Source organism: Symsagittifera roscoffensis, chromosome 1 (genome assembly GCF_963678635.1).
Source record: "Symsagittifera roscoffensis chromosome 1, txSymRosc1.1, whole genome shotgun sequence".
NCBI lineage: Eukaryota > Metazoa > Xenacoelomorpha > Acoela > Convolutidae > Symsagittifera > Symsagittifera roscoffensis.
Window position 1 is genome coordinate 30,728,204 of NC_087062.1, and position 25,225 is coordinate 30,753,428.

The 25,225-nt window shown below is 34.1% G+C and overlaps 1 protein-coding gene and 39 non-coding genes across 43 annotated transcripts in view; 39 read left to right on the forward strand and 1 right to left on the reverse strand.

The window, feature by feature from the left end:
- LOC134842621 (2-Hydroxyacid oxidase 1-like) overlaps positions 1–25,225 on the reverse strand; it is a gene marked incomplete at its 3' end in the record, with an annotated part of 199,554 nt that overhangs the window by 139,130 nt on the left and 35,199 nt on the right.
- Positions 47–119, forward strand: Trnam-cau (transfer RNA methionine (anticodon CAU)). The gene has a single exon. It is a non-coding gene; the product is annotated as a tRNA-Met (tRNA).
- Positions 441–513, forward strand: Trnam-cau (transfer RNA methionine (anticodon CAU)). The gene has a single exon. It is a non-coding gene; the product is annotated as a tRNA-Met (tRNA).
- Positions 841–913, forward strand: Trnam-cau (transfer RNA methionine (anticodon CAU)). Its single transcript has one exon. It is a non-coding gene; the product is annotated as a tRNA-Met (tRNA).
- Trnam-cau (transfer RNA methionine (anticodon CAU)) lies at positions 1,235–1,307 on the forward strand. The gene has a single exon. It is a non-coding gene; the product is annotated as a tRNA-Met (tRNA).
- Trnam-cau (transfer RNA methionine (anticodon CAU)) lies at positions 2,016–2,088 on the forward strand. The gene has a single exon. It is a non-coding gene; the product is annotated as a tRNA-Met (tRNA).
- Positions 2,413–2,485, forward strand: Trnam-cau (transfer RNA methionine (anticodon CAU)). Its single transcript has one exon. It is a non-coding gene; the product is annotated as a tRNA-Met (tRNA).
- Positions 2,807–2,879, forward strand: Trnam-cau (transfer RNA methionine (anticodon CAU)). The gene has a single exon. It is a non-coding gene; the product is annotated as a tRNA-Met (tRNA).
- Trnam-cau (transfer RNA methionine (anticodon CAU)) lies at positions 3,600–3,672 on the forward strand. Its single transcript has one exon. It is a non-coding gene; the product is annotated as a tRNA-Met (tRNA).
- Positions 3,997–4,069, forward strand: Trnam-cau (transfer RNA methionine (anticodon CAU)). Its single transcript has one exon. It is a non-coding gene; the product is annotated as a tRNA-Met (tRNA).
- Positions 4,391–4,463, forward strand: Trnam-cau (transfer RNA methionine (anticodon CAU)). Its single transcript has one exon. It is a non-coding gene; the product is annotated as a tRNA-Met (tRNA).
- Trnam-cau (transfer RNA methionine (anticodon CAU)) lies at positions 5,184–5,256 on the forward strand. Its single transcript has one exon. It is a non-coding gene; the product is annotated as a tRNA-Met (tRNA).
- Trnam-cau (transfer RNA methionine (anticodon CAU)) lies at positions 6,376–6,448 on the forward strand. The gene has a single exon. It is a non-coding gene; the product is annotated as a tRNA-Met (tRNA).
- On the forward strand, positions 6,776–6,848 carry Trnam-cau (transfer RNA methionine (anticodon CAU)). Its single transcript has one exon. It is a non-coding gene; the product is annotated as a tRNA-Met (tRNA).
- Positions 7,568–7,640, forward strand: Trnam-cau (transfer RNA methionine (anticodon CAU)). The gene has a single exon. It is a non-coding gene; the product is annotated as a tRNA-Met (tRNA).
- On the forward strand, positions 8,365–8,437 carry Trnam-cau (transfer RNA methionine (anticodon CAU)). Its single transcript has one exon. It is a non-coding gene; the product is annotated as a tRNA-Met (tRNA).
- Trnam-cau (transfer RNA methionine (anticodon CAU)) lies at positions 8,764–8,836 on the forward strand. Its single transcript has one exon. It is a non-coding gene; the product is annotated as a tRNA-Met (tRNA).
- Trnam-cau (transfer RNA methionine (anticodon CAU)) lies at positions 9,172–9,244 on the forward strand. The gene has a single exon. It is a non-coding gene; the product is annotated as a tRNA-Met (tRNA).
- Trnam-cau (transfer RNA methionine (anticodon CAU)) lies at positions 9,964–10,036 on the forward strand. The gene has a single exon. It is a non-coding gene; the product is annotated as a tRNA-Met (tRNA).
- Trnam-cau (transfer RNA methionine (anticodon CAU)) lies at positions 10,364–10,436 on the forward strand. The gene has a single exon. It is a non-coding gene; the product is annotated as a tRNA-Met (tRNA).
- On the forward strand, positions 10,759–10,831 carry Trnam-cau (transfer RNA methionine (anticodon CAU)). The gene has a single exon. It is a non-coding gene; the product is annotated as a tRNA-Met (tRNA).
- Positions 11,153–11,225, forward strand: Trnam-cau (transfer RNA methionine (anticodon CAU)). The gene has a single exon. It is a non-coding gene; the product is annotated as a tRNA-Met (tRNA).
- Positions 11,553–11,625, forward strand: Trnam-cau (transfer RNA methionine (anticodon CAU)). The gene has a single exon. It is a non-coding gene; the product is annotated as a tRNA-Met (tRNA).
- On the forward strand, positions 11,948–12,020 carry Trnal-caa (transfer RNA leucine (anticodon CAA)). Its single transcript has one exon. It is a non-coding gene; the product is annotated as a tRNA-Leu (tRNA).
- Trnam-cau (transfer RNA methionine (anticodon CAU)) lies at positions 12,344–12,416 on the forward strand. Its single transcript has one exon. It is a non-coding gene; the product is annotated as a tRNA-Met (tRNA).
- Positions 12,740–12,812, forward strand: Trnat-ugu (transfer RNA threonine (anticodon UGU)). Its single transcript has one exon. It is a non-coding gene; the product is annotated as a tRNA-Thr (tRNA).
- Trnat-cgu (transfer RNA threonine (anticodon CGU)) lies at positions 13,793–13,865 on the forward strand. Its single transcript has one exon. It is a non-coding gene; the product is annotated as a tRNA-Thr (tRNA).
- On the forward strand, positions 14,190–14,262 carry Trnam-cau (transfer RNA methionine (anticodon CAU)). The gene has a single exon. It is a non-coding gene; the product is annotated as a tRNA-Met (tRNA).
- Trnam-cau (transfer RNA methionine (anticodon CAU)) lies at positions 14,671–14,743 on the forward strand. The gene has a single exon. It is a non-coding gene; the product is annotated as a tRNA-Met (tRNA).
- On the forward strand, positions 15,066–15,138 carry Trnam-cau (transfer RNA methionine (anticodon CAU)). The gene has a single exon. It is a non-coding gene; the product is annotated as a tRNA-Met (tRNA).
- Trnam-cau (transfer RNA methionine (anticodon CAU)) lies at positions 15,461–15,533 on the forward strand. The gene has a single exon. It is a non-coding gene; the product is annotated as a tRNA-Met (tRNA).
- Trnam-cau (transfer RNA methionine (anticodon CAU)) lies at positions 16,128–16,200 on the forward strand. Its single transcript has one exon. It is a non-coding gene; the product is annotated as a tRNA-Met (tRNA).
- On the forward strand, positions 17,656–17,728 carry Trnam-cau (transfer RNA methionine (anticodon CAU)). The gene has a single exon. It is a non-coding gene; the product is annotated as a tRNA-Met (tRNA).
- Positions 18,051–18,123, forward strand: Trnam-cau (transfer RNA methionine (anticodon CAU)). The gene has a single exon. It is a non-coding gene; the product is annotated as a tRNA-Met (tRNA).
- On the forward strand, positions 19,146–19,218 carry Trnam-cau (transfer RNA methionine (anticodon CAU)). Its single transcript has one exon. It is a non-coding gene; the product is annotated as a tRNA-Met (tRNA).
- Positions 20,238–20,310, forward strand: Trnat-cgu (transfer RNA threonine (anticodon CGU)). Its single transcript has one exon. It is a non-coding gene; the product is annotated as a tRNA-Thr (tRNA).
- Positions 20,632–20,712, forward strand: Trnam-cau (transfer RNA methionine (anticodon CAU)). Its single transcript has one exon. It is a non-coding gene; the product is annotated as a tRNA-Met (tRNA).
- Trnam-cau (transfer RNA methionine (anticodon CAU)) lies at positions 21,034–21,106 on the forward strand. Its single transcript has one exon. It is a non-coding gene; the product is annotated as a tRNA-Met (tRNA).
- Trnam-cau (transfer RNA methionine (anticodon CAU)) lies at positions 21,953–22,025 on the forward strand. The gene has a single exon. It is a non-coding gene; the product is annotated as a tRNA-Met (tRNA).
- Positions 22,353–22,425, forward strand: Trnam-cau (transfer RNA methionine (anticodon CAU)). The gene has a single exon. It is a non-coding gene; the product is annotated as a tRNA-Met (tRNA).

Consider the following 25,225-nt stretch of genomic DNA (forward strand, 5'->3'; position numbering starts at 1 on the left):
TGGTAACAGACACAGAAAAGAGTAGAAGAAACAACAATTAACGCACGCGACCATGGCGCAGTCGGCAGCGCGTAAGTCTCATAATCTTAAGGTCGTGAGTTCGAGCCTCACTGGTCGCAATTCAAGAAGAACAATTTTACTTGCTTTATATCCAATTAGACAATTTTATTTAAAAAAAGAGAAATTACAAACAAAAACTATAAACAACTAAAGCTTTTAGAACCAAAATAATTGTAGTTAGTTTAATAAAATCAATCTATAAAAAATATCAGATTGTACCGCAGTCGCGCAAAAATAAGGTGACAAATGCAAGAGATGTTCACATGAAAACAGTTCATTTGAGTGTTTTTAGTTTTGGAAAAAAAACTAAATTTTAGTGTGATAACCGAAATAATGGTAACAGACACACAAAAGAGTAGAAGAACCCACAACCAACGCACGCGACCATAGCGCAGTCGGCAGCGCGTAAGTCTCATAATCTTAAGGTCGTGTGTTCGAGCCTCACTGGTCGCAGTTCAAGAAAAATATTTTACTTGCTTTATATCCAACTATACAATTTTATATAAAAAAAGAAAAATTACAAACAAAAAGTAAAAAAGTATAACCAACTAAACTTTTAGAACCGAAATAAATGTTGTTAGTTTAATAAAATCAATCTACAAAAAATATCAGATTGTACCGCAGTCGCGCAAAAAGAGGGTGACAAATGCAAGAGATGTTCACATGAAAACAGTTCATTTGAGTGTTTTTAGTTTTGGAAAGAAAACTAAATTTTAGTGTGATAACCGAAATAATGGTAACAGACACACAAAAGAGTAGAAGAACCCACAACCAACGCACGCGACCATGGCGCAGTCGGCAGCGCGTAAGTCTCATAATCTAAAGGTCGTGAGTTCGAGCCTCACTGGTCGCAATTCAAGAAGAAAAATTTTACTTGCTTTATATCCAACTATGCAATTTTATTTAAAAAAAGAGAAATTACAAACAAAAACTATAAACAACTAAAGCTTTTAGAACCAAAAAAATTGTAGTTAGTTTAATAAAATCAATCTATAAAAAATATCAGATCGTACCGCAGTCGCGCAAAAAGAGGGTGACAAATGCAAGAGATGTTCACATGAAAACAGTTCATTTGAGTGTTTTTAGTTTTGGAAAGAAAACAAAATTTTTGTGTGATCACCGAAAAAATGGTAACAGACACAAAAAAGTGTCGAAGAACCAACAGACAACGCAAGCGATCGTGGCGCAGTCGGGAGCGCGTAGGTCTCATAATCTTAAGGTCGTGAGTTCGAGCCTCACTGGTCGCAGTTCAAGAAGAATAATTTTACTTGCTTTATATCCAACTTTACAATTTTACAAAAAAAAAAGAAAAATTACAAAAAAAAGTATAGCTTTTAGAACCGAAATAAATTTTGTTAGGTTAATAAAATCAATCTATAAAAAATATCAGATTGTACCGCAGTCGCGCAAAAAGAGGTTGAAAAATGCAAGAGATGTTCACATGAAAACAGTTCATTTGAGTGTTTTTAGTTTTGGAAAGAAGACAAAATTTTTGTGTGATCACCGAAAAAATGGTAACAGACACAAAAAAGTGTCGAAGAACCAACAGACAACGCAAGCGATCATGGCGCAGTCGGCAGCGCGTGAGTCTCATAATCTTAAGGCAGTGAGTTCGAGCCTCACAGGTTGTAGTTCAAGAAAAACTTTTTCCTTTGCTTTTTCAACGAATTATGAAATATCAAAAAACAAGAAAAAAATAACAAGCAAAATTTATCATCAACCAACGCGTTCAGAACCAAATTGGTTGTTGTTAGTTCAATTAAAAATCAACCCATTAAAAATATCAGATTTTTCCGCAGTCGCGCAAAAAGAAGGTGACAAATGCAAGAGATGTTCATATGAAAACAGTTCATTTTAGTGTTTTTAATTTCGGAAAGAAAACAAAATTTTTGTGTGATAACCGAAATAATGGTAACAGACACAAAAAAGAGTAGAAGAAACAACAACCAACGCACGCGACCATGGCGCAGTCGGCAGCGCGTAAGTCTCATAATCTTAAGGTCGTGAGTTCGAGCCTCACTGGTCGCAGTTCAAGAAAAAAATTTTCCTTTGCTTTTAATCGAATCATGAAATATCGAAAAAAATAAGAAAAGAAAAAAACACGCAAAACCTATAATCAACTAACGCATTCAGAACCAAATTGATGTTGTTAGTTCATTAAAATCAACCTATTGAAAATATCAGATTGTACCGCAGTCGCGCAAAAAGAGAGTGACAAATGCAAGAGATGTTAGCATGAAAACAGTTCATTTGAGTGTTTTTAGTTTTGGGACAAAAACTAAATTTTTGTGTGATCACCGAAATAATGGTAACAGACACAGAAAAGAGTAGAAGAAACAACAATTAACGCACGCGACCATGGCGCAGTCGGCAGCGCGTAAGTCTCATAATCTTAAGGTCGTGAGTTCGAGCCTCACTGGTCGCAATTCAAGAAGAAAAATTTTACTTGCTTTATATCCAATTATACAATTTTATATAAAAAAAGAGAAATTACAAACAAAAACTATAAACAACTAAAGCTTTTAGAACCAAAATAATTGTAGTTAGTTTAATAAAATCAATCTATAAAAAATATCAGATTGTACCGCAGTCGCGCAAAAATAGGGTGACAAATGCAAGAGATGTTCACATGAAAACAGTTCATTTGAGTGTTTTTAGTTTTGGAAAGAAAACTAAATTTTAATGTGATAACCGAAATAATGGTAACAGACACACAAAAGAGTAGAAGAACCCACAACCAACGCACGCGACCATGGCGCAGTCGGCAGCGCGTAAGTCTCATCATCTTAAGGTCGTGAGCTCGAGCCTCACTGGTCGCAATTCAAGAAGAAAAATTTTACTTGCTTTATATCCAACTATGCAATTTTATATTAAAAAAAAGAGAAATTACAAACAAAAACTATAAACAACTAAAGCTTTTAGAACCAAAATAATTGTAGTTAGTTTAATAAAATCAATCTATAAAAAATATCAGATTGTACCGCAGTCGCGCAAAAAGAGGGTGACAAATGCAAGAAATGTTCACATGAAAACAGTTCATTTGAGTGTTTTTAGTTTTGGAAAGAAAACAAAATTTTTGTGTGATCACCGAAAAAATGGTAACAGACACAAACAAGTGTCGAAGAACCAACAGACAACGCAAGCGATCATGGCGCAGTCGGCAGCGCGTGAGTCTCATAATCTTAAGGCAGTGAGTTCGAGCCTCACAGGTTGTAGTTCAAGAAAAACTTTTTCCTTTGCTTTTTCAACGAATTATGAAATATCAAAAAACAAGAAAAAAATAACAAGCAAAATTTATCATCAACCAACGCGTTCAGAACCAAATTGGTTGTTGTTAGTTCAATTAAAAATCAACCCATTAAAAATATCAGATTTTTCCGCAGTCGCGCAAAAAGAAGGTGACAAATGCAAGAGATGTTCATATGAAAACAGTTCATTTTAGTGTTTTTAATTTCGGAAAGAAAACAAAATTTTTGTGTGATAACCGAAATAATGGTAACAGACACAAAAAAGAGTAGAAGAAACAACAACCAACGCACGCGACCATGGCGCAGTCGGCAGCGCGTAAGTCTCATAATCTTAAGGTCGTGAGTTCGAGCCTCACTGGTCGCAGTTCAAGAAAAAAATTTTCCTTTGCTTTTAATCGAATCATGAAATATCGAAAAAAATAAGAAAAGAAAAAAACACGCAAAACCTATAATCAACTAACGCATTCAGAACCAAATTGATGTTGTTAGTTCATTAAAATCAACCTATTGAAAATATCAGATTGTACCGCAGTCGCGCAAAAAGAGAGTGACAAATGCAAGAGATGTTAGCATGAAAACAGTTCATTTGAGTGTTTTTAGTTTTGGGACAAAAACTAAATTTTTGTGTGATCACCGAAATAATGGTAACAGACACAGAAAAGAGTAGAAGAAACAACAATTAACGCACGCGACCATGGCGCAGTCGGCAGCGCGTAAGTCTCATAATCTTAAGGTCGTGAGTTCGAGCCTCACTGGTCGCAATTCAAGAAGAAAAATTTTACTTGCTTTATATCCAATTATACAATTTTATATAAAAAAAGAGAAATTACAAACAAAAACTATAAACAACTAAAGCTTTTAGAACCAAAATAATTGTAGTTAGTTTAATAAAATCAATCTATAAAAAATATCAGATTGTACCGCAGTCGCGCAAAAATAGGGTGACAAATGCAAGAGATGTTCACATGAAAACAGTTCATTTGAGTGTTTTTAGTTTTGGAAAGAAAACTAAATTTTAATGTGATAACCGAAATAATGGTAACAGACACACAAAAGAGTAGAAGAACCCACAACCAACGCACGCGACCATGGCGCAGTCGGCAGCGCGTAAGTCTCATCATCTTAAGGTCGTGAGCTCGAGCCTCACTGGTCGCAATTCAAGAAGAAAAATTTTACTTGCTTTATATCCAACTATGCAATTTTATATTAAAAAAAAGAGAAATTACAAACAAAAACTATAAACAACTAAAGCTTTTAGAACCAAAATAATTGTAGTTAGTTTAATAAAATCAATCTATAAAAAATATCAGATTGTACCGCAGTCGCGCAAAAAGAGGGTGACAAATGCAAGAAATGTTCACATGAAAACAGTTCATTTGAGTGTTTTTAGTTTTGGAAAGAAAACAAAATTTTTGTGTGATCACCGAAAAAATGGTAACAGACACAAACAAGTGTCGAAGAACCAACAGACAACGCAAGCGATCATGGCGCAGTCGGCAGCGCGTGAGTCTCATAATCTTAAGGCAGTGAGTTCGAGCCTCACAGGTTGTAGTTCAAGAAAAACTTTTTCCTTTGCTTTTTCAACGAATTATGAAATATCAAAAAACAAGAAAAAAATAACAAGCAAAATTTATCATCAACCAACGCGTTCAGAACCAAATTGGTTGTTGTTAGTTCAATTAAAAATCAACCCATTAAAAATATCAGATTTTTCCGCAGTCGCGCAAAAAGAAGGTGACAAATGCAAGAGATGTTCATATGAAAACAGTTCATTTTAGTGTTTTTAATTTCGGAAAGAAAACAAAATTTTTGTGTGATAACCGAAATAATGGTAACAGACACAAAAAAGAGTAGAAGAAACAACAACCAACGCACGCGACCATGGCGCAGTCGGCAGCGCGTAAGTCTCATAATCTTAAGGTCGTGAGTTCGAGCCTCACTGGTCGCAGTTCAAGAAAAAAAATTTACTTGCTTTATATCCAACTATACAATTTTATATAAAAAAAGAAAAATTACAAACAAAAAGTAAAAAAGTATAACCAACTAAACTTTTAGAACCGAAATAAATGTTGTTAGTTTAATAAAATCAATCTACAAAAAATATCAGGTTGTACCGCAGTCGCGCAAAAAGAGGGTGACAAATGCAAGAGATGTTCACATGAAAACAGTTCATTTGAGTGTTTTTAGTTTTGGAAAGAAAACTAAATTTTTGTGTGATAACCGAAATAATGGTAACAGACACACAAAAGAGTAGAAGAACCCACAACCAACGCACGCGACCATGGCGCAGTCGGCAGCGCGAAAGTCTCATAGTCTAAAGGTCGTGAGCTCGAGCCTCACTGGTCGCAATTCAAGAAGAAAAATTTTACTTGCTTTATATCCAACTATGCAATTTTATATTAAAAAAAGAGAAATTACAAACAAAAACTATAAACAACTAAAGCTTTTAGAACCAAAATAATTGTAGTTAGTTTAATAAAATCAATCTATAAAATATATCAGATTGTACCGCAGTCGCGCAAAAAGAGGGTGACAAATGCAAGAAATGTTCACATGAAAACAGTTCATTTGAGTGTTTTTAGTTTTGGAAAGAAAACAAAATTTTTGTGTGATCACCGAAAAAATGGTAACAGACACAAAAAAGTGTCGAAGAACCAACAGACAACGCAAGCGATCATGGCGCAGTCGGCAGCGCGTGAGTCTCATAATCTTAAGGCAGTGAGTTCGAGCCTCACAGGTTGTAGTTCAAGAAAAACTTTTTCCTTTGCTTTTTCAACGAATTATGAAATATCAAAAAACAAGAAACAAATAACAAGCAAAATTTATCATCAACCAACGCGTGCAGAACCAAATTGGTTGTTGTTAGTTCAATTAAAAATCAACCCATTAAAAATATCAGATTTTTCCGCAGTCGCGCAAAAAGAAGGTGACAAATGCAAGAGATGTTCATATGAAAACAGTTCATTTTAGTGTTTTTAATTTCGGAAAGAAAACAAAATTTTTGTGTGATAACCGAAATAATGGTAACAGACACAAAAAAGAGTAGAAGAAACAACAACCAACGCACGCGACCATGGCGCAGTCGGCAGCGCGTAAGTCTCATAATCTTAAGGTCGTGAGTTCGAGCCTCACTGGTCGCAGTTCAAGAAAAAAATTTTACTTGCTTTATATCCAACTATACAATTTTATATAAAAAAAGAAAAATTACAAACAAAAAGTAAAAAAGTATAACCAACTAAACTTTTAGAACCGAAATAAATGTTGTTAGTTTAATAAAATCAATCTACAAAAAATATCAGGTTGTACCGCAGTCGCGCAAAAAGAGGGTGACAAATGCAAGAGATGTTCACATGAAAACAGTTCATTTGAGTGTTTTTAGTTTTGGAAAGAAAACTAAATTTTAGTGTGATAACCGAAATAATGGTAACAGACACACAAAAGAGTAGAAGAACCCACAACCAACGCACGCGACCATGGCGCAGTCGGCAGCGCGTAAGTCTCATAATCTTAGGGTCGTGAGCTCGAGCCTCACTGGTCGCAATTCAAGAAGAAAAATTTTACTTGCTTTATATCCAACTATGCAATTTTATATTAAAAAAAGAGAAATTACAAACAAAAACTATAAACAACTAAAGCTTTTAGAACCAAAATAATTGTAGTTAGTTTAATAAAATCAATCTATAAAAAATATCAGATTGTACCGCAGTCGCGCAAAAAGAGGGTGACAAATGCAAGAAATGTTCACATGAAAACAGTTCATTTGAGTGTTTTTAGTTTTGGAAAGAAAACAAAATTTTTGTGTGATCACCGAAAAAATGGTAACAGACACAAAAAAGTGTCGAAGAACCAACAGACAACGCAAGCGATCATGGCGCAGTCGGCAGCGCGTGAGTCTCATAAACTTAAGGCAGTGAATTCGAGCCTCACAGGTTGTAGTTCAAGAAAAACTTTTTCCTTTGCTTTTTCAACGAATTATGAAATATCAAAAAACAAGAAAAAAATAACAAGCAAAATTTATCATCAACCAACGCGTTCAGAACCAAATTGGTTGTTGTTAGTTCAATTAAAAATCAATCCATTAAAAATATCAGATTTTTCCGCAGTCGCGCAAAAAGAAGGTGACAAATGCAAGAGATGTTCATATGAAAACAGTTCATTTTAGTGTTTTAAATTTCGGAAAGAAAACAAAATTTTTGTGTGATAACCGAAATAATGGTAACAGACACAAAAAAGAGTAGAAGAAACAACAACCAACGCACGCGACCATGGCGCAGTCGGCAGCGCGTAATTCTCATAATCTTAAGGTCGTGAGTTCGAGCCTCACTGGTCGCAGTTCAAGAAAAAAATTTTACTTGCTTTATATCCAACTATACAATTTTATATAAAAAAAGAAAAATTACAAACAAAAAGTAAAAAAGTATAACCAACTAAACTTTTAGAACCGAAATAAATGTTGTTAGTTTAATAAAATCAATCTACAAAAAATATCAGGTTGTACCGCAGTCGCGCAAAAAGAGGGTGACAAATGCAAGAAATGTTCACATGAAAACAGTTCATTTGAGTGTTTTTAGTTTTGGAAAGAAAACAAAATTTTTGTGTGATCACCGAAAAAATGGTAACAGACACAAAAAAGTGTCGAAGAACCAACAGACAAGGCAAGCGAACATGGCGCAGTCGGCAGCGCGTGAGTCTCATAATCTTAAGGCAGTGAGTTCGAGCCTCACAGGTTGTAGTTCAAGAAAAACTTTTTCCTTTGCTTTTTCAACGAATTATGAAATATCAAAAAACAAGAAAAAAATAACAAGCAAAATTTATCATCAACCAACGCGTTCAGAACCAAATTGGTTGTTGTTAGTTCAATTAAAAATCAACCCATTAAAAATATCAGATTTTTCCGCAGTCGCGCAAAAAGAGGGTGACAAATGCAAGAAATGTTCATATGAAAACAGTTCATTTTAGTGTTTTTAATTTCGGAAAGAAAACAAAATTTTTGTGTGATAACCGAAATAATGGTAACAGACACAAAAAAGAGTAGAAGAAACAACAACCAACGCACGCGACCATGGCGCAGTCGGCAGCGCGTAAGTCTCATAATCTTAAGGTCGTGAGTTCGAGCCTCACTTGTCGCAGTTCAAGAAAAAATTTTACTTGCTTTATATCCAACTATACAATTTTATATAAAAAAAGAAAAATTACAAACAAAAAGTAAAAAAGTATAACCAACTAAACTTTTAGAACCGAAATAAATGTTGTTAGTTTAATAAAATCAATCTACAAAAAATATCAGGTTGTACCGCAGTCGCGCAAAAAGAGGGTGACAAATGCAAGAGATGTTCACATGAAAACAGTTCATTTGAGTGTTTTTAGTTTTGGAAAGAAAACTAAATTTTAGTGTGATAACCGAAATAATGGTAACAGACACACAAAAGAGTAGAAGAACCCACAACCAACGCACGCGACCATGGCGCAGTCGGCAGCGCGTAAGTCTCATAATCTTAAGGCCGTGAGTTCGAGCCTCACTGGTCGCAGTTCAAGAAAAAAATTTTACTTGCTTTATATCCAACTATACAATTTTATATAAAAAAAGAAAAATTACAAACAAAAAGTAAAAAAGTAAAAAAGTATAACCAACTAAACTTTTAGAACCGAAATAAATGTTGTTAGTTTAATAAAATCAATCTACAAAAAATATCAGGTTGTACCGCAGTCGCGCAAAAAGAGGGTGACAAATGCAAGAGATGTTCACATGAAAACAGTTCATTTGAGTGTTTTTAGTTTTGGAAAGATAACTAAATTTTAGTGTGATAACCGAAATAATGGTAACAGACAAACAAAAGAGTAGAAGAACCCACAACCAACGCACGCGACCATGGCGCAGTCGGCAGCGCGTAAGTCTCATAATCTTAAGGTCGTGAGCTCGAGCCCCACTGGTCGCAATTCAAGAAGAAAAATTTTACTTGCTTTATATCCAACTATGCAATTTTATATTAAAAAAAGAGAAATTACAAACAAAAACTATAAACAACTAAAGCTTTTAGAACCAAAATAATTGTAGTTAGTTTAATAAAATCAATCTATAAAAAATATCAGATTGTACCGCAGTCGCGCAAAAAGAGGGTGACAAATGCAAGAAATGTTCACATGAAAACAGTTCATTTGAGTGTTTTTAGTTTTGGAAAGAAAACAAAATTTTTGTGTGATCACCGAAAAAATGGTAACAGACAAAAAAAAGTGTCGAAGAACCAACAGACAACGCAAGCGATCATGGCGCAGTCGGCAGCGCGTGAGTCTCATAATCTTAAGGCAGTGAGTTCGAGCCTCACAGGTTGTAGTTCAAGAAAAACTTTTTCCTTTGCTTTTTCAACGAATTATGAAATATCAAAAAACAAGAAAAAAATAACAAGCAAAATTTATCATCAACCAACGCGTTCAGAACCAAATTGGTTGTTGTTAGTTCAATTAAAAATCAACCCATTAAAAATATCAGATTTTTCCGCAGTCGCGCAAAAAGAAGGTGACAAATGCAAGAGATGTTCATATGAAAACAGTTCATTTTAGTGTTTTTAATTTCGGAAAGAAAACAAAATTTTTGTGTGATAACCGAAATAATGGTAACAGACACAAAAAAGAGTAGAAGAAACAACAACCAACGCACGCGACCATGGCGCAGTCGGCAGCGCGTAGGTCTCATAATCTTAAGGTCGTGAGTTCGAGCCTCACTGGTCGCAGTTCAAGAAAAAAATTTTACTTGCTTTATATCCAACTATACAATTTTATATAAAAAAAGAAAAATTACAAACAAAAAGTAAAAACGTATAACCAACTAAACTTTTAGAACCGAAATAATTGTACTTAGTTTAATAAAATCAATCTATAAAAAATATCAGATTGTACCGCAGTCGCGCAAAAAGAGGGTGACAAATGCAAGAAATGTTTACATGAAAACAGTTCATTTGAGTGTTTTTAGTTTTGGAAAGAAAACTAAATTTTAGTGTGATAACCGAAATAATGGTAACAGACACATAAAAGAGTAGAAGAACCCACAACCAACGCACGCGACCATGGCGCAGTCGGCAGCGCGTAAGTCTCATAATCTTAAGGTCGTGAGCTCGAGCCTCACTGGTCGCAATTCAAGAAGAAAAATTTTACTTGCTTTATATCCAACTATGCAATTTTATATTAAAAAAAGAGAAATTACAAACAAAAACTATAAACAACTAAAGCTTTTAGAACCAAAATAATTGTAGTTAGTTTAATAAAATCAATCTATAAAAAATATCAGATTGTACCGCAGTCGCGCAAAGAGAGGGTGACAAATGCAAGAAATGTTCACATGAAAACAGTTCATTTGAGTGTTTTTAGTTTTGGAAAGAAAACTAAATTTTAGTGTGATAACCGAAATAATGGTAACAGACACACAAAAGAGTAGAAGAACCCACAACCAACGCACGCGACCGTGGCGCAGTCGGCAGCGCGTAAGTCTCATAATCTTAAGGTCGTGAGCTCGAGCCTCACTGGTCGCAATTCAAGAAGAAAAATTTTCTTGCTTTATATCCAACTATGCAATTTTATATTAAAAAAAGAGAAATTACAAACAAAAACTATAAACAACTAAAGCTTTTAGAACCAAAATAATTGTAGTTAGTTTAATAAAATCAATCTATAAAAAATATCAGATTGTACCGCAGTCGCGCAAAAAGAGGGTGACAAATGCAAGAAATGTTTACATGAAAACAGTTCATTTGAGTGTTTTTAGTTTTGGAAAGAAAACAAAATTTTTGTGTGATAACCGAAAAAATGGTAACAGACACAAAAAAGAGTAGAAGAAACAACAACCAACGCACGCGACCATGGCGCAGTCGGCAGCGCGTAAGTCTCATAATCTTAAGGTCGTGAGTTCGAGCCTCACTGGTCGCAGTTCAAGAAAAAAATTTTACTTGCTTTATATCCAACTATACAATTTTATATAAAAAAAGAAAAATTACAAACAAAAAGTAAAAAAGTATAACCAACTAAACTTTTAGAACCGAAATAAATGTTGTTAGTTTAATAAAATCAATCTACAAAAAATATCAGGTTGTACCGCAGTCGCGCAAAAAGAGGGTGACAAATGCAAGAGATGTTCACATGAAAACAGTTCATTTGAGTGTTTTTAGTTTTGGAAAGAAAACTAAATTTTAGTGTGATAACCGAAATAATGGTAACAGACACACAAAAGAGTAGAAGAACCCACAACCAACGCACGCGACCATGGCGCAGTCGTCAGCGCGTAAGTCTCATAATCTTAAGGTCGTGAGCTCGAGCCTCACTGGTCGCAATTCAAGAAGAAAAATTTTACTTGCTTTATATCCAACTATGCAATTTTATATTAAAAAAAGAGAAATTACAAACAAAAACTATAAACAACTAAAGCTTTTAGAACCAAAATAATTGTAGTTAGTTTAATAAAATCAATCTATAAAAAATATCAGATTGTACCGCAGTCGCGCAAAAAGAGGGTGACAAATGCAAGAGATGTTCACATGAAAACAGTTCATTTGAGTGTTTTTAGTTTTGGAAAGAAAACTAAAATTTTGTGTGATAACCGAAATAATGGTAACAGACACACAAAAGAATAGAAGAACCAACAACCAACGCACGCGACCATGTCGCAGTCGGCAGCGCGTAAGTCTCAAAATCTTAAGGTCGTGAGTTCGAGCCTCACTGGTCACAGTTCAAGAAGAATAAATTTATTTGCTTTATATCCAACTATAAAAATTTAGAAAAAAAAAGAGAAAAATTACAAACAAAAAGTATAACCAACCGAAGCTTTTAGAACCAAAATAATTGTAGTTATTTTAATAAAATCAATCTATAAAAAATATCAGATTGTACCGCAGTCGCGCAAAAAGAAAGTCACAACTGCAAGAGATGTTCACTTGAAAAGAGTTCATTTGAGCAATTTTAGTTTTGGAAAAAAAACAACATTTTTGTGTGATCACCGAAATAATGGTAACAGACACAGAAAAGAGTAGAAGCACCAACAGACAACGCACGCAACCATGGCGCAGATGGCAGCGCGTAAGTCTCATAATCTTAAGGTCGTGAGTTCGAGCCTCACTGGTCGCAGTTCAAGAAGAATAAATTTATTTGCTTTATATCCAACTATAAAAATTTAGAAAAAAAAAGAGAAAAATTACAAACAAAAAGTATAACCAACCGAAGCTTTTAGAACCAAAATAATTGCAGTTAGTTTAATAAAATCAATCTATAAAAAATATCAGATTGTACCGCAGTCGCGCAAAAAGAAAGTCACAACTGCAAGAGATGTTCACTTGAAAAGAGTTCATTTGAGCGTTTTTAGTTTTGGAAAAAAAACAACATTTTTGTGTGATCACCGAAATAATGGTAACAGACACAGAGAAGAGTAGAAGAACCAACAAACAACACACGCGACCATGGCGCAGTCGGCAGCGCGTAAGTCTTGTTATCTTAAGGTCGTGAGTTCGAGTCTCACTGGTCGCAGTTCAAAGAGAAGACTTTTTTTGCTTTATTTCCAACTACAAAAATTTTAAAAAAATTATGGAAAAATTACAAGCAAAAACCATAATCAACTGAAGCGTTTAGAACCGAAATAAATGTTGTTAGTTTGATAATAAAACTAATAAATCAAATCTTCAAAATTACCGGGATATCGAGCATACACACTAAAAGAGGTTTTACAGACGCAAAACGGCAGCGCGTAAGTCTCATAATCTTAAGGTCGTGAGTTCGAGCCTCACAGGTTGCAATTCAAGTAAAACTTTTTCCTTTGCTTTTTCAACGAATTATGAAATATCAAAAAACAAGAAAAAAATAACAAGCAAAATTTATCATCAACCAACGCGTTCAGAACCAAATTGGTTGTTGTTAGTTCAATTAAAAATCAACCATTAAAAATATCAGATTGTACCGCAGTCGCGCAAAAAGAGGGTGACAAATGCAAGAGATGTTCACATGAAAACAGTTCATTTGAGCGTTTTTAGTTTTGGAAAGAAAACAAAATCTTTGTGTGATCACCGAAATAATAGTAAAAGAAACTTAAAATAGTCGAAGATCCAACAAACAACGCACGCAACCATGGCGCAGACGGAAGCGCGAAAGTCTCATAATCTTAAGGTCGTCAGTTCGAGCCTCACTGGTCGCAGTTCAAGAAGAATAATTTTATTTGCTTTATATCCAACTATAAAAATTTAGAAAAAAAAGAGAAAAATTACAAACAAAAAGTATAACCTGAAGCTTTTAGAACAAAAACAAATGTTGTTAGTTTATTAAAATCAATCTCTAAAAAATATCAGATTGTACCGCGGTCGCGCAAAAAGAGGGTCACAAATGCAAGAGATGTTCACTTGAAAACAGTTCATTTGAGCGTTTTTAGTTTTGGAAAGAAAACTAAATTTTTGTGTTATCACCGAAATAATTGTAACAGACACAGAAAAGAGTCGAGGAACCAACAGACAAGGCACGCGACCATGGCGCAGTCGGAAGCGCATAAGTCTCGTAATCTTAAGGTCGTGAGTTTGAGCCTCACTGGTCGCAGTTCAAGAAGAAAAACTTTACTTGCTTTATATCCAACTAAACAATTGTATATATAAAAAAGGAGAAATTACAAACAAAAAGTATAACCAACTGAAGCTTTTAGAACCGAAATCAATGACGTTAATTTTTTTAAAATCAATCTATAAAAATGTCAAATTAAACCGCAGTCGCGCAAAAAGAGGGTGGCAAATGCAAGAGATGTTCAAATGGAAACAGTTCATTTGAGTGTTTTTAGTTTTGGGACAAAAATTAAATTTTTGTGCGATCACCAAAATAATGGGAACAGACACAAAAAAAAAGCCAAAGAATTAACAGACAACGAACGCGACCATGGCGCAGTCGGCAGCGCGTAAGTGTCATAATTTTAAGGTCGTGAGTTCGAGTCTCACTGATCGCAGTTCAAAACGAATACTTTTTATGCTTTATTTCCAACTATAAAAATTTTAAAAGTATGGAAAAATAACAATTAAAAACTATAATCAACTGAAGCGTTTGGAACCGAAATAAAGGTTGTTACTTTAATAATAACGTTTAGAACTGAAATAAATGTTCAAGCAAAATTTATCATCATCTAACGCGTTCAGAAGCAATTTGGTTGTTGTTAGTTCAATAAAAAATCAACCCATTAAAAATATCAGATTATTCCGCAGTCGCGCAAAAAGATGGTGACAAATGCAAGAGATGTTCACACAAACACAGCTCATTTGAGTGTTTTAGTTTTGGAAAAAAAACTAAATTTTTGTGTGATCACCGAAATAATGGTAACAGACACAGAATAGAGTCGAAGAACCAACGAACAACGCACGCGAACATGGCGCAGTCGGCAGCGCGTAAGTCTCATAATCTTAGGGTCGTGAGTTCGAGCCTCACTGGTCGCAGTTCAAGAAGAATAATTTTATTTGCTTTATATCCAACTATACAATTTTACAAAAAAAAGAAAAATTACAAACAAAAAGTATAACCAACTGAAGCTTTTAGAACCGAAATAAATGTTGTTAGTTTATTAAAATTTATCTATAAAAGATGTCAGATTGTGCCGCAGTCGCTCAAAAAGAGCGTGGCAAATGCAAGAGATGTTCAAATGGAAACAGTTCATTTGAGTGTTTTTAGTTTTGGGACAAAAATTAAATTTTTGTGCGATCACCGAAATAATGGGAACAGACACAAAAATAAGAGTCAAAGAGTTAACAGACAACGAACACGACCATGGCGCAGTCGGCAGCGCGTTAGTCTCATAATCTTAATGTCGTGAGTTCGAGTCTCACTGGTCGCAGTTCAAGAAGAATAATTTTATTTGCTTTATATCCAACTAAACAATTTAATAAAAAAAAGAGAAATTACAAACAAAAAGTATAACCAACTAAAGTTTTTAGAACGGAAATAAATGTAGTTAGTTTAATAAAATAAATTTATAAAAAATATCAGATTGTACCGCAGTCACGCAAAAAGAGAGTGGCAAATGCAAGAGATGTTCAAATGGAAACAGTTCATTTGAGTGTTTTTAGTTTTGGGACAAAAATTAAACTTTTGTGCGATCACCGAAATAATGGGAACAGACACAAAAACAAGAGTCAAAGAATTAACTGACAACGAACACGACCATGGCGCAGTCGGCAGCGCGTTAGTCTCATAATCTTAAGGTCGTGAGTTCGAGTCTCACTGGTCGCAGTTCAAAGAGAACACTTTTTTTGCTTTATTTCCAATTACAAAACCTTAAAAAATATGGAAAAATTACAAACAAAAACTATAATCAATTGAAGCGTTTAGAACCGAAATAAATGTTGTCACTTTAAAAATAACCTTTAGAACCGAAGTAAATGTTGTTAGTTTAATAATAAAACTAATAAGTCAAATCTTTGAAATTACAGGGTTATCGAGCAAATGCACTAAAAGAGGGCTTACAGACGCAAAACGGCAGCGCGTAAGTCTCATAATCTCATGGTCGTGAGTTCGAGCCTCACAGGTTGCAAATCAGGAAAAACTTTTTCCTTTGCTTTTTTTATCGAATCATGAAATATCAAAAAACAAGCAAAAACTATCATCAACTAACGCGTTCAGAACCAAATTGGTTGTTGTTAGTTCAATAAAAAATCAACCCATCGCAGTCCTGCAAAAAGAAGAAGACAAATGCAAGAGATGTTCACACAAAAACAGTTCATTTGAGTGTTTTTAAATTTGGAGAAAAAAAAACTAAATTTTTGTGTGATCACCGAAATAATGGTAACAGACACAGAAGAGTCGAAGAACCAACGACCAACGCACGCGACCATGGCGCAGTCGGCAGCGCGTAAGTCTCATAATCTTAAGGTCGTGAGTTCGAGTCTCATTGGTCGCATCTTAAGAAGAATAATTTAATTTGCTTTATATCCAACTATTCAATTTTACAAAAAAAAAAAATTACAAACAAAAAGTATAACCAACTGAAGCTTTTAGAACCGAAATAAATGTTGTTAGTTTATTAAAATTTATCAATAAAGAATGTCAGATTGTACCGAGTCGCGCAAAAAGAGGGTGGCAAATGCAAGAGATGTTCAAATGGAAACAGTTCATTTGAGTGTTTTTAATTTTGGGACAAAAATTAATATTTTGTGCGATCACCGAAATAATGGGAACAGACACAAACAAAACAGTCAAAGAGTAAACAGACAACGTACGCGACCATGCCGCAGTCGGCAGCCCGTAAATCTCATAGTCTTAAGGTCGTCAGTTCGAATATCAGTGGTCGCAGTTCAAAAAGAACACTTTTTTTGCTTTATATCCAACTATAAAAAATATAAAAAATATGGAAAAATTACAAACAAAAACTATAATCAACTGAAGCGTTTGGAACCGAAATAAAGGTTGTTACTTTAATAATAACGTTTAGAACCGAAATAAATGTTGTTAGTTGAATAATAAAACTAATAAATCAATTCTTAAGAGTTACGGGGTTATCGAGCAAACGCACTAAAAGAGGGCTTACAGACGCAAAACGGCAGCGCGTAAGTCCCATAATCTTAAGGTCGTGAGTTCGAGCCTCACAATTCTTTCAAAACACCGAAATAATGGGAACAGACACAAAAAAATAGTCAAAGAATTAACAGACAACAAACGCGACCATGGCGCAGTCAGCAGCTCATAATACTCATAATCTTAAGGTCGTGAGTTCGAGTCTCACTGGTCGCAGTTCAAAGAGAACTCTTTTTTTGCTGTATTTCCAACTATAAAAATTTTAAAAATATGGAAAATTACAAACAAAAACTGTAATCAACTGAAGCGCTCGGAACCGTAATAAAAGTTGTTTCTTTAATAATAACGTTTAGAACCGAAATAAATTTTGTTAGTTGAATAAAAAAATTAATAAATCAAATCTTTAAAATTGCCGGGTTATCGAGCACACCCACTAAAAGAGGGCTTACAGACGCAAAACGGCAGCGAGTAAGTCTCATAATCTTAAGGTCGTGAGTTCGAGCCTCACAGGTTACAAGTCAAGAAAAAATTTTTCCTATGCGTTTTTATCGAATTATGAAATATCAAAAAACAAGAAAAAAATAACACGCAAAATTTATCATCAACTAACGCGTTCAGAACCAAATTGGTTGTTGTTAGTTCAATAAAAAGTCAACCCATTAAAAATATCAGATTTTTCGGCAGTCGCGCAAAAAAAGGGTGACAAATGCAAGACATGTTTACACAAAAACAGTTCATTTGAGTGTTTTTAGTTTTGGAAAAAAAAAAAAAAATTTTGTGTGATCACCGAAACAATGGTAACAGACACAGAAAAGAGTCGAAGAACCAACAAACAACGCACGCGACCATGGCGCAGTAGGCAGCGCATAAGGCTCATAATCTTAAGAGCGTGAGTTCGAGCCTCACTGGTCGCAGTTCAAAAAGAATAATTTTATTTGCTTTATATCCAACTATACAATTTTACAAAAAAAAAGAAAAATTACAAACTAAAAATATAACCAACTGAAGTTTTTAGAACCGAAATAAATGTTATTAGTTTATTAAAATCAATCTATAAAAAATATCAGATTGTACCGCAGTCGCGCAAAAAGAGGGTGGCAAATGCAAGAGATGTTCAAATGGAAACAGTTCATTTGAGTGTTTTTAGTTTTGGGACAAAAATTAAATTTTTGTGCGATCACCGAAATAATGGGAACAGACACAAAAAAAGAGTCAAAGAATTAACAGACAAAGAACGCGACCATGGCGCAGTCGGCAGCGCGTAAGTCTCATGATCTCAAGGTCGTGAGTTCGAGTCTCACTGGTCGCAGTTCAAAAAGAACAATTTTTTGCTTTATTTCCAACTATAAAAATTTAAAAAGTATGGAAAAAATACAAACAAAAACTATAATCAACTGAAGCGTTTGGAACCGAAATAAATGTTGTTACTTTAATAATAACGTTTAGAACCGAAATAAATGTTGTTATTTTAATAATAAAACTAATAAATCAAATCTTTAAAATTACCGGGTTATCATCGAGCAAACGCACTAAAAGAGGACTTACAGACGCAAAACAGCAGCGCGTAAATCTCATAATCTTAAGGTCGTAAGTTCAAGCCTCACAGGTTGCAAATCAAGAAAAATTTATTCCTTTGCTTTTTTATCGAATTATGAAATATCAAAAAACAAGAAAAAAAACAAGCAAAAATTATCATCAACTAACGCATTCAGAACCAAATTGGTTGTTGTTAGTTCAATAAAAAATCAACCCTTTAAAAATATCAGATTTTTCCGCAGTCGCGAAAAAAGAGGGTGAAAAATGCAAAAACAGTTCACACAAAAACAGTTCATTTGAATGTTTTTAGTTTTGGAAAAAAAAACTAATTTTTTTTGTCATCACCGAAATAATGGTAACAGACACAGAAAAACACAAAAGAACCAACAAACAACGCACGCGGCCATGGCGCAGTCGGTAGTGCGTAAGTGTCATAATCTTAAGGTCGTGAGTTTGCGCCTCACTGGTCGCAGTTCAAGAAGAATAATTTTATTTGCTTTATATCCAACTATAAAAATTTACAAAAAAAATGAAAAATTACAAACAAAAAATATAACCAACTGAAGCTTTTAGAACCGAAATAAATGTTGTTAGTTTATTAAAACCAATCTATAAAAAAATATCAGATTGTACCGCAGTCGCGCTAAAAGAGGGTGGCAAATGCAAGAGATGTTCAAATGGAAACAGTTCATTTGAGTGTTTTTAGTTTTGGGACAAAAACTAAATTTTTGTGCGATCACCGAAATAATGGGAACAGACACAAAAAAAGAGTCAAAGAATTAACAGACAAAGAACGCGACCATGGCGCAGTCGGCAGCGCGTAAGTCTCATGATCTCAAGGTCGTGAGTTCGAGTCTCACTGGTCGCAGTTCAAAAAGAACAATTTTTTGCTTTATTTCCAACTATAAAAATTTAAAAAGTATGGAAAAAATACAAACAAAAACTATAATCAACTGAAGCGTTTGGAACCGAAATAAATGTTGTTACTTTAATAATAACGTTTAGAACCGAAATAAATGTTGTTATTTTAATAATAAAACTAATAAATCAAATCTTTAAAATTACCGGGTTATCGAGCAAACGCACTAAAAGAGGACTTACAGACGCAAAACAGCAGCGCGTAAATCTCATAATCTTAAGGTCGTAAGTTCAAGCCTCACAGGTTGCAAATCAAGAAAAATTTATTCCTTTGCTTTTTTATCGAATTATGAAATATCAAAAAACAAGAAAAAAAACAAGCAAAAATTATCATCAACTAACGCATTCAGAACCAAATTGGTTGTTGTTAGTTCAATAAAAAATCAACCCTTTAAAAATATCAGATTTTTCCGCAGTCGCGAAAAAAGAGGGTGAAAAATGCAAAAACAGTTCACACAAAAACAGTTCATTTGAATGTTTTTAGTTTTGGAAAAAAAAAACTAATTTTTTTTGTCATCACCGAAATAATGGTAACAGACACAGAAAAACACAAAAGAACCAACAAACAACGCACGCGGCCATGGCGCAGTCGGTAGTGCGTAAGTGTCATAATCTTAAGGTCGTGAGTTTGCGCCTCACTGGTCGCAGTTCAAGAAGAATAATTTTATTTGCTTTATATCCAACTATAAAAATTTACAAAAAAAATGAAAAATTACAAATAAAAAATATAACCAACTGAAGCTTTTAGAACCGAAATAAATGTTGTTAGTTTATTAAAACCAATCTATAAAAAAATATCAGATTGTACCGCAGTCGCGCTAAAAGAGGGTGGCAAATGCAAGAGACGTTCACATGAAAACAGTTCATTTGAGCGTTTTTAGTTTTGGAAAGAAAACAAAAATTTTGTGTGATCACCGAAATAATGGTAACAGACACACAAAAGAATCGAGGAACCAACAGACAATGCACGCGAACATGGCGCAGTCGGCAGCGCGTAAGTCTCGTAATCTTAAGGTCGTGAGTTCGAGCCTCACTGGTCGCAGGTCAAGAAGAATGTTTTACTTGCTTTATATTCAACTATACAATTTTTAAAAAAAAGAAAAATTACAAGCAAAAAGTATAACCAACTGAAGGTTTTAGAACCGAAATAGATGTTGTTAGTTTATTAAAACCAATCTATAAAAAAATATCAGATTGTACCGCAGTCGCGCAAAAAGAGGGTGGCAAATGCAAGAGATGTTCAAATGAAAACAGTTCATTTGAGTGTTTTTAGTTGTGGAAAGAAAACTAAATTTTTTGTGATCACCGAAACAATGATAACAGACACACAAAAGAGTCGTCGAAGAATCAACAAACAACGCACGCGACCATGGCGCACTCGGCAGCGCGTAAGTCTCATAATCTTAAGGTCGTGAGTTCGTGAGTTCGAGCCTCACTGGTCGCAGTTCAAGAAGAGTAATTTTACTTGCTATATATCCAACTATACAATTTTATATATAAAAAGAAAAATTACAAACAAAAAGTATAACCAACTAAAGCTTTTAGAACCGAAATAAATTTTGTTAGGGCAACAAAATCAATCTATAAAAAATATCAGATTGTACCATAGTCGCGCAAAAAGAGGGTGACAAATGCAAGAGATGTTCACATGAAAACAGTTCATTTGAGTGTTTTTAGTTTTGGAAAGAAAACTAAATTTTAGTGTGATAACCGAAATAATGGTAACAGACACACAAAAGAGTAGAAGAACCCACAACCAACGCACGCGACCATGGCGCAGTCGGCAGCGCGTAAGTCTCATAATCTTAAGGTCGTGAGTTCGAGCCTCACTGGTCGCAGTTCAAGAAAAAAACTTTTACTTGCTTTATATCCAACTATACAATTTTACAAAAAAAAAAGAAAAATTACAAACAAAAAGTATAACCAACTAAAGCTTTTAGAACCGAAATAAATGTTGTTAGTTTAATAATAATTCATTTCTTTAAAATTATTGGTTTGTCGAGCAAACGCGCTAAAAGAGGGCTTAAAGACGCAAAACGGAAGCGCGTAAGTCTAATAACCTTAAGGTCGTGAGTTCGAGCCTCACAGTTTGCAAATCAAGAAAAACTTTTTGTTTTGCTTTTTTATCGAATTATGAAATGTCAAAAAACCAGAAAAAATAACAAGCTAAAATTATCATCAACTAACGCGTTCAGAACCAAATTGGTTGTTGTTAGTTCAATTAAAAATCAACCCATTAAAAATATCAGATTTTTCCGCAGTCGCGCAAAAAGAGGGTGACAAATGCAAGAGATGTTCACATAGAAACAGTTCATTTGAGTGTTTTTAGTTTTAGGAAAAAAATTAAAAATTTTTGTGCGATCACCGAAATAATGGGAACAAATTAAGCGCGTAAATCTCAAAATCTTATAGTCGTGAGTTCTAGTCAAAACTTACAATCAACTGAAGCGTTTAGAACCGAATTGTTTGTTTTTATTTCAATAACAAATCAAATCATGAAAAACTTTCGATTATCGCAAAAAAACGCAAAAAGAGAAATAAAAATTGCAAAATTAGATACAGATGTTAACAAGAAAACAGTTCATTCAAGTTTTCCAAAATTTGGGAGGAAAAACGAACTTTTGCGCGAACACCAAAACTGAGTAAACAGACACAAAAAAAAGAGTCAAACTACTTCCATCCAAGCGACCATGGAGCAGTCGGCAGCGCGTAAGTCTCATAATTTTAAGGTCGTGAGTTCGAGCCTCACTGGTCGCAGTTCACGCAAAACATTTTTGTTTCATTTAAATCGAACTATGAAAACTTAAAAAAACTTGAAAAAACCACAGGCAAAACTTATAATCAACTGAAGCGATTAGAACCGAATTGTTTGTTTTTATTCCAATAACAAGTCCATTCATTCAACATATTCGATTATCGCGAAAACGCGCAAAAGAGAAATGAAAATTGCAAAATTAGATACAGATGTTCACAAGAAAACAGTTCATTCAAGTTTTCCAAATTTTGGGAGGAAAAATGAACTTTTGCGCGAACACCAAAACTGATTAAACAGACACAAAAAAGAGTCGAACTATTTCCATCCAAGCGACCATGGAGCAGTCGGCAGCGCGTAAGTCTCATAATCTTAAAGTCGTGAGTTCGAGCCTCACTGGTCGCAGCTCACGCAATACATTTTTGTTTCAATTAAATCGAACTAAAAAAACTCAAAAAACTTGAGAAAAACTACAGGCAAAACTTATAATTAACTTAAGCGTTTAGAACCGAATTGATTGTTTTTATTTCAATAACAAATCAAATCATTAAAAACTTTCGATTATTGCGAAAAAGCGCAAAAAGAGAAATAAAAAATTCAAAAACAGATACAGATGTACACAAGAAAACAGTTCATTCGAGTTTTCCGAAATTTGGGAGGGAAAAAGAACTTTTGCGCGATCACCAAAACCAAGGGAACAGACACAAAAAGCGTCAAGCACTTTACAAACAATGCACACGACCATGGCGCAGTCGGAAGCGCGTAAGTATCATAATCTTTAGGTCGTGAGTCCGAGCCTCACTAGTCGCAGTTCAAGAAAACAATTTTTTTTGCTTTATATTGAACTATAAAAATTTAAAAACTCGATTCTAACGCTTCATTTGAAGATAAATTTTGCTGTTCAATTTTTTTATGTTTTTTTTCAAAGTTCGATAAAAGCAAAGAAAAATAATTTTCATTAACTGCTCAGAATGAGACTAGAACTCACGACCATAAGATTATGAGATTTACGCGCTTCGGATTGCGCTATGCTTATTTGCCTTGTTGGTAAGTTGTTTGACGCCTTTTTTGTGACTGTTCCCTTGGTTTTGGTGATCGAAATATCAAAAAACAAGAAAAAAAAAACAAGCAAAATTTATAATCAACTAACGCGTTCAAAACCAAATTCAATTAAAAATCAACCCATTAAAACATCAAATTTTCCCGCAGTCGCGCAAAAGAGGGTGACAAAAGCAAGAGATGTTCCCATGAAAACAGCTCATTTGGGTTTTTTTAGTTCCGGGAAAAAAAACTAAATTTTTGTGCAATCACCGAAATAATGAGAACAGACTCAAAAAAAAGTCAAAGAACTATATCATAACGCACGCGACCATGGCGCAGTCAGCAGCGCGTAATTCTCATAATCTTAAAGTCGTGAATTCGAGCCTCACTGGTCGCAGTTCAAGAAAAACAATTACAATTTTCTTTGCTTTATATTGAACTATAAAAGTTTAAAAACATTTGAAAAAAATACAAGCAAAATTTATAATCAACTAACAACAAAGAAACAACGAAGAATCGTTGTCATCGTTGTTTCTACTCATCAAAAAAAACAAACGAAGAAATTGCATGTAACGCCCAAAGTGAATCCACGGCAAGTTTTATTAATAGCGTGTGCAAAACTAAACCGACAGAGCTTAAGTCGACAACAATGAAGCCGAAAAATCATTGGCGGAAATTTAGTATCCACAACAGCTATGAATAACGTGTGCAAATTGGAAACTAAACCGACAGAGCTTAACTATACACACTATGATTTGAGTTTTAGTTACAGCATACAGCTGTAGTAATTAGTACCCACCCACTAGTTGGATTTCAATTTTCATGAAACTGAGCACGTCAGCTGCATACCAACATCAAACGTGATTCAACAGTTTTTTTTAACCTGTTTGTTAACCCGAAAACAGTCTATATTCCGATTAGTAAAAGCTTGCTAATCATTTATACATTTTTTTCACCCTAAGTTATTGATGTTAAGCTTTATGCTTCATGTTTGGCCTTGAATGCCACAGCGAGGGTCTAACGAGATTTGTTTTGAACAAAATAGAAGTCTCCTGTCAACGATTTAAACTGGAAATCAGTTGTAATATATCTTATTCGCTAAACGTTGTTTTATAAATACTCGAAGAATCGAACAAGCTGGGTAATAGCTTAGAAACATGGCACTCGTACTAGAAGAGCTCATCTTGTACGACAAACTTTATGATCGGATTTCGGCACATTTCTTCTTCCTTCTGCAAAAAGATCAAATGAAATTTAAGGAAAAAAAACAAACCGTATGGGTTTTAAAATATGTTTTTAGGAAATCTGAAGTAAAAACACTGCAGATCTGAAGTAAATAATTAACACATTTCCAGCTTCAATGAGGGTATATCGTTACTGCGCAAGTAGAAAAGAATGTTCCGACCATAGTCTTGAAAAATATACAAAAAAATTTTTTTTTTCAAACTATTTGTAGTTTTTTCTGCGTGGTGTGAATGAAAGATCTAAACGAAAAAAAAACAAAATCAGCCATGTTCAATAATTATAGTCAAACAGCCAAAGAGGAAAACAGTTTTTCTAGAAAAATGAGTAGAAACACGAAAAAAATCGTTAAAAATTTTTTTTGCAGAAAGTTTTTGAAGTTTGAAGTTTTTGATTCCCAAATTGGCACTAATAACTCAAAAAACTAACTTTACTCAAGAAACTAAATTTTCACGGATTAAATTGAGCATAAACTGGTTATTGGAAACATGCACGCTCGCCTCATTAGCTTGAAATTAGACAAAAGTCAAACCGGTTTTTCTCACCAAAGGGAAAACGTTTTCGAAATTTTCAATGTCGTTCGAATCACGATCTAATGGGTTTTAATATGACATATCACTCAACTCATTGCGAGGACTATTTGTGGTACTTAATTTTGGGTGGAAAACAAAAAAAACTAAACACGAATACAAGTTCTTCCACATTTTTTTAAATAGTCAGAACAATAAAAACAGTCATAGTGACGTTGAAAGCGTTATTTAAAGAAAAAAGTGAGTTTTGACTTACCCACGCCAAAATAGAACAAGAATAGCCGGTTATTAGCAAGTAGCACAGAATGTTCAGACCATAGTCTTTAAAAAACTACAAGGTAAAGCTTTTTTTCAAATTAGTTTTTCTGCGTGGGGTGATAAAAATATGTTTA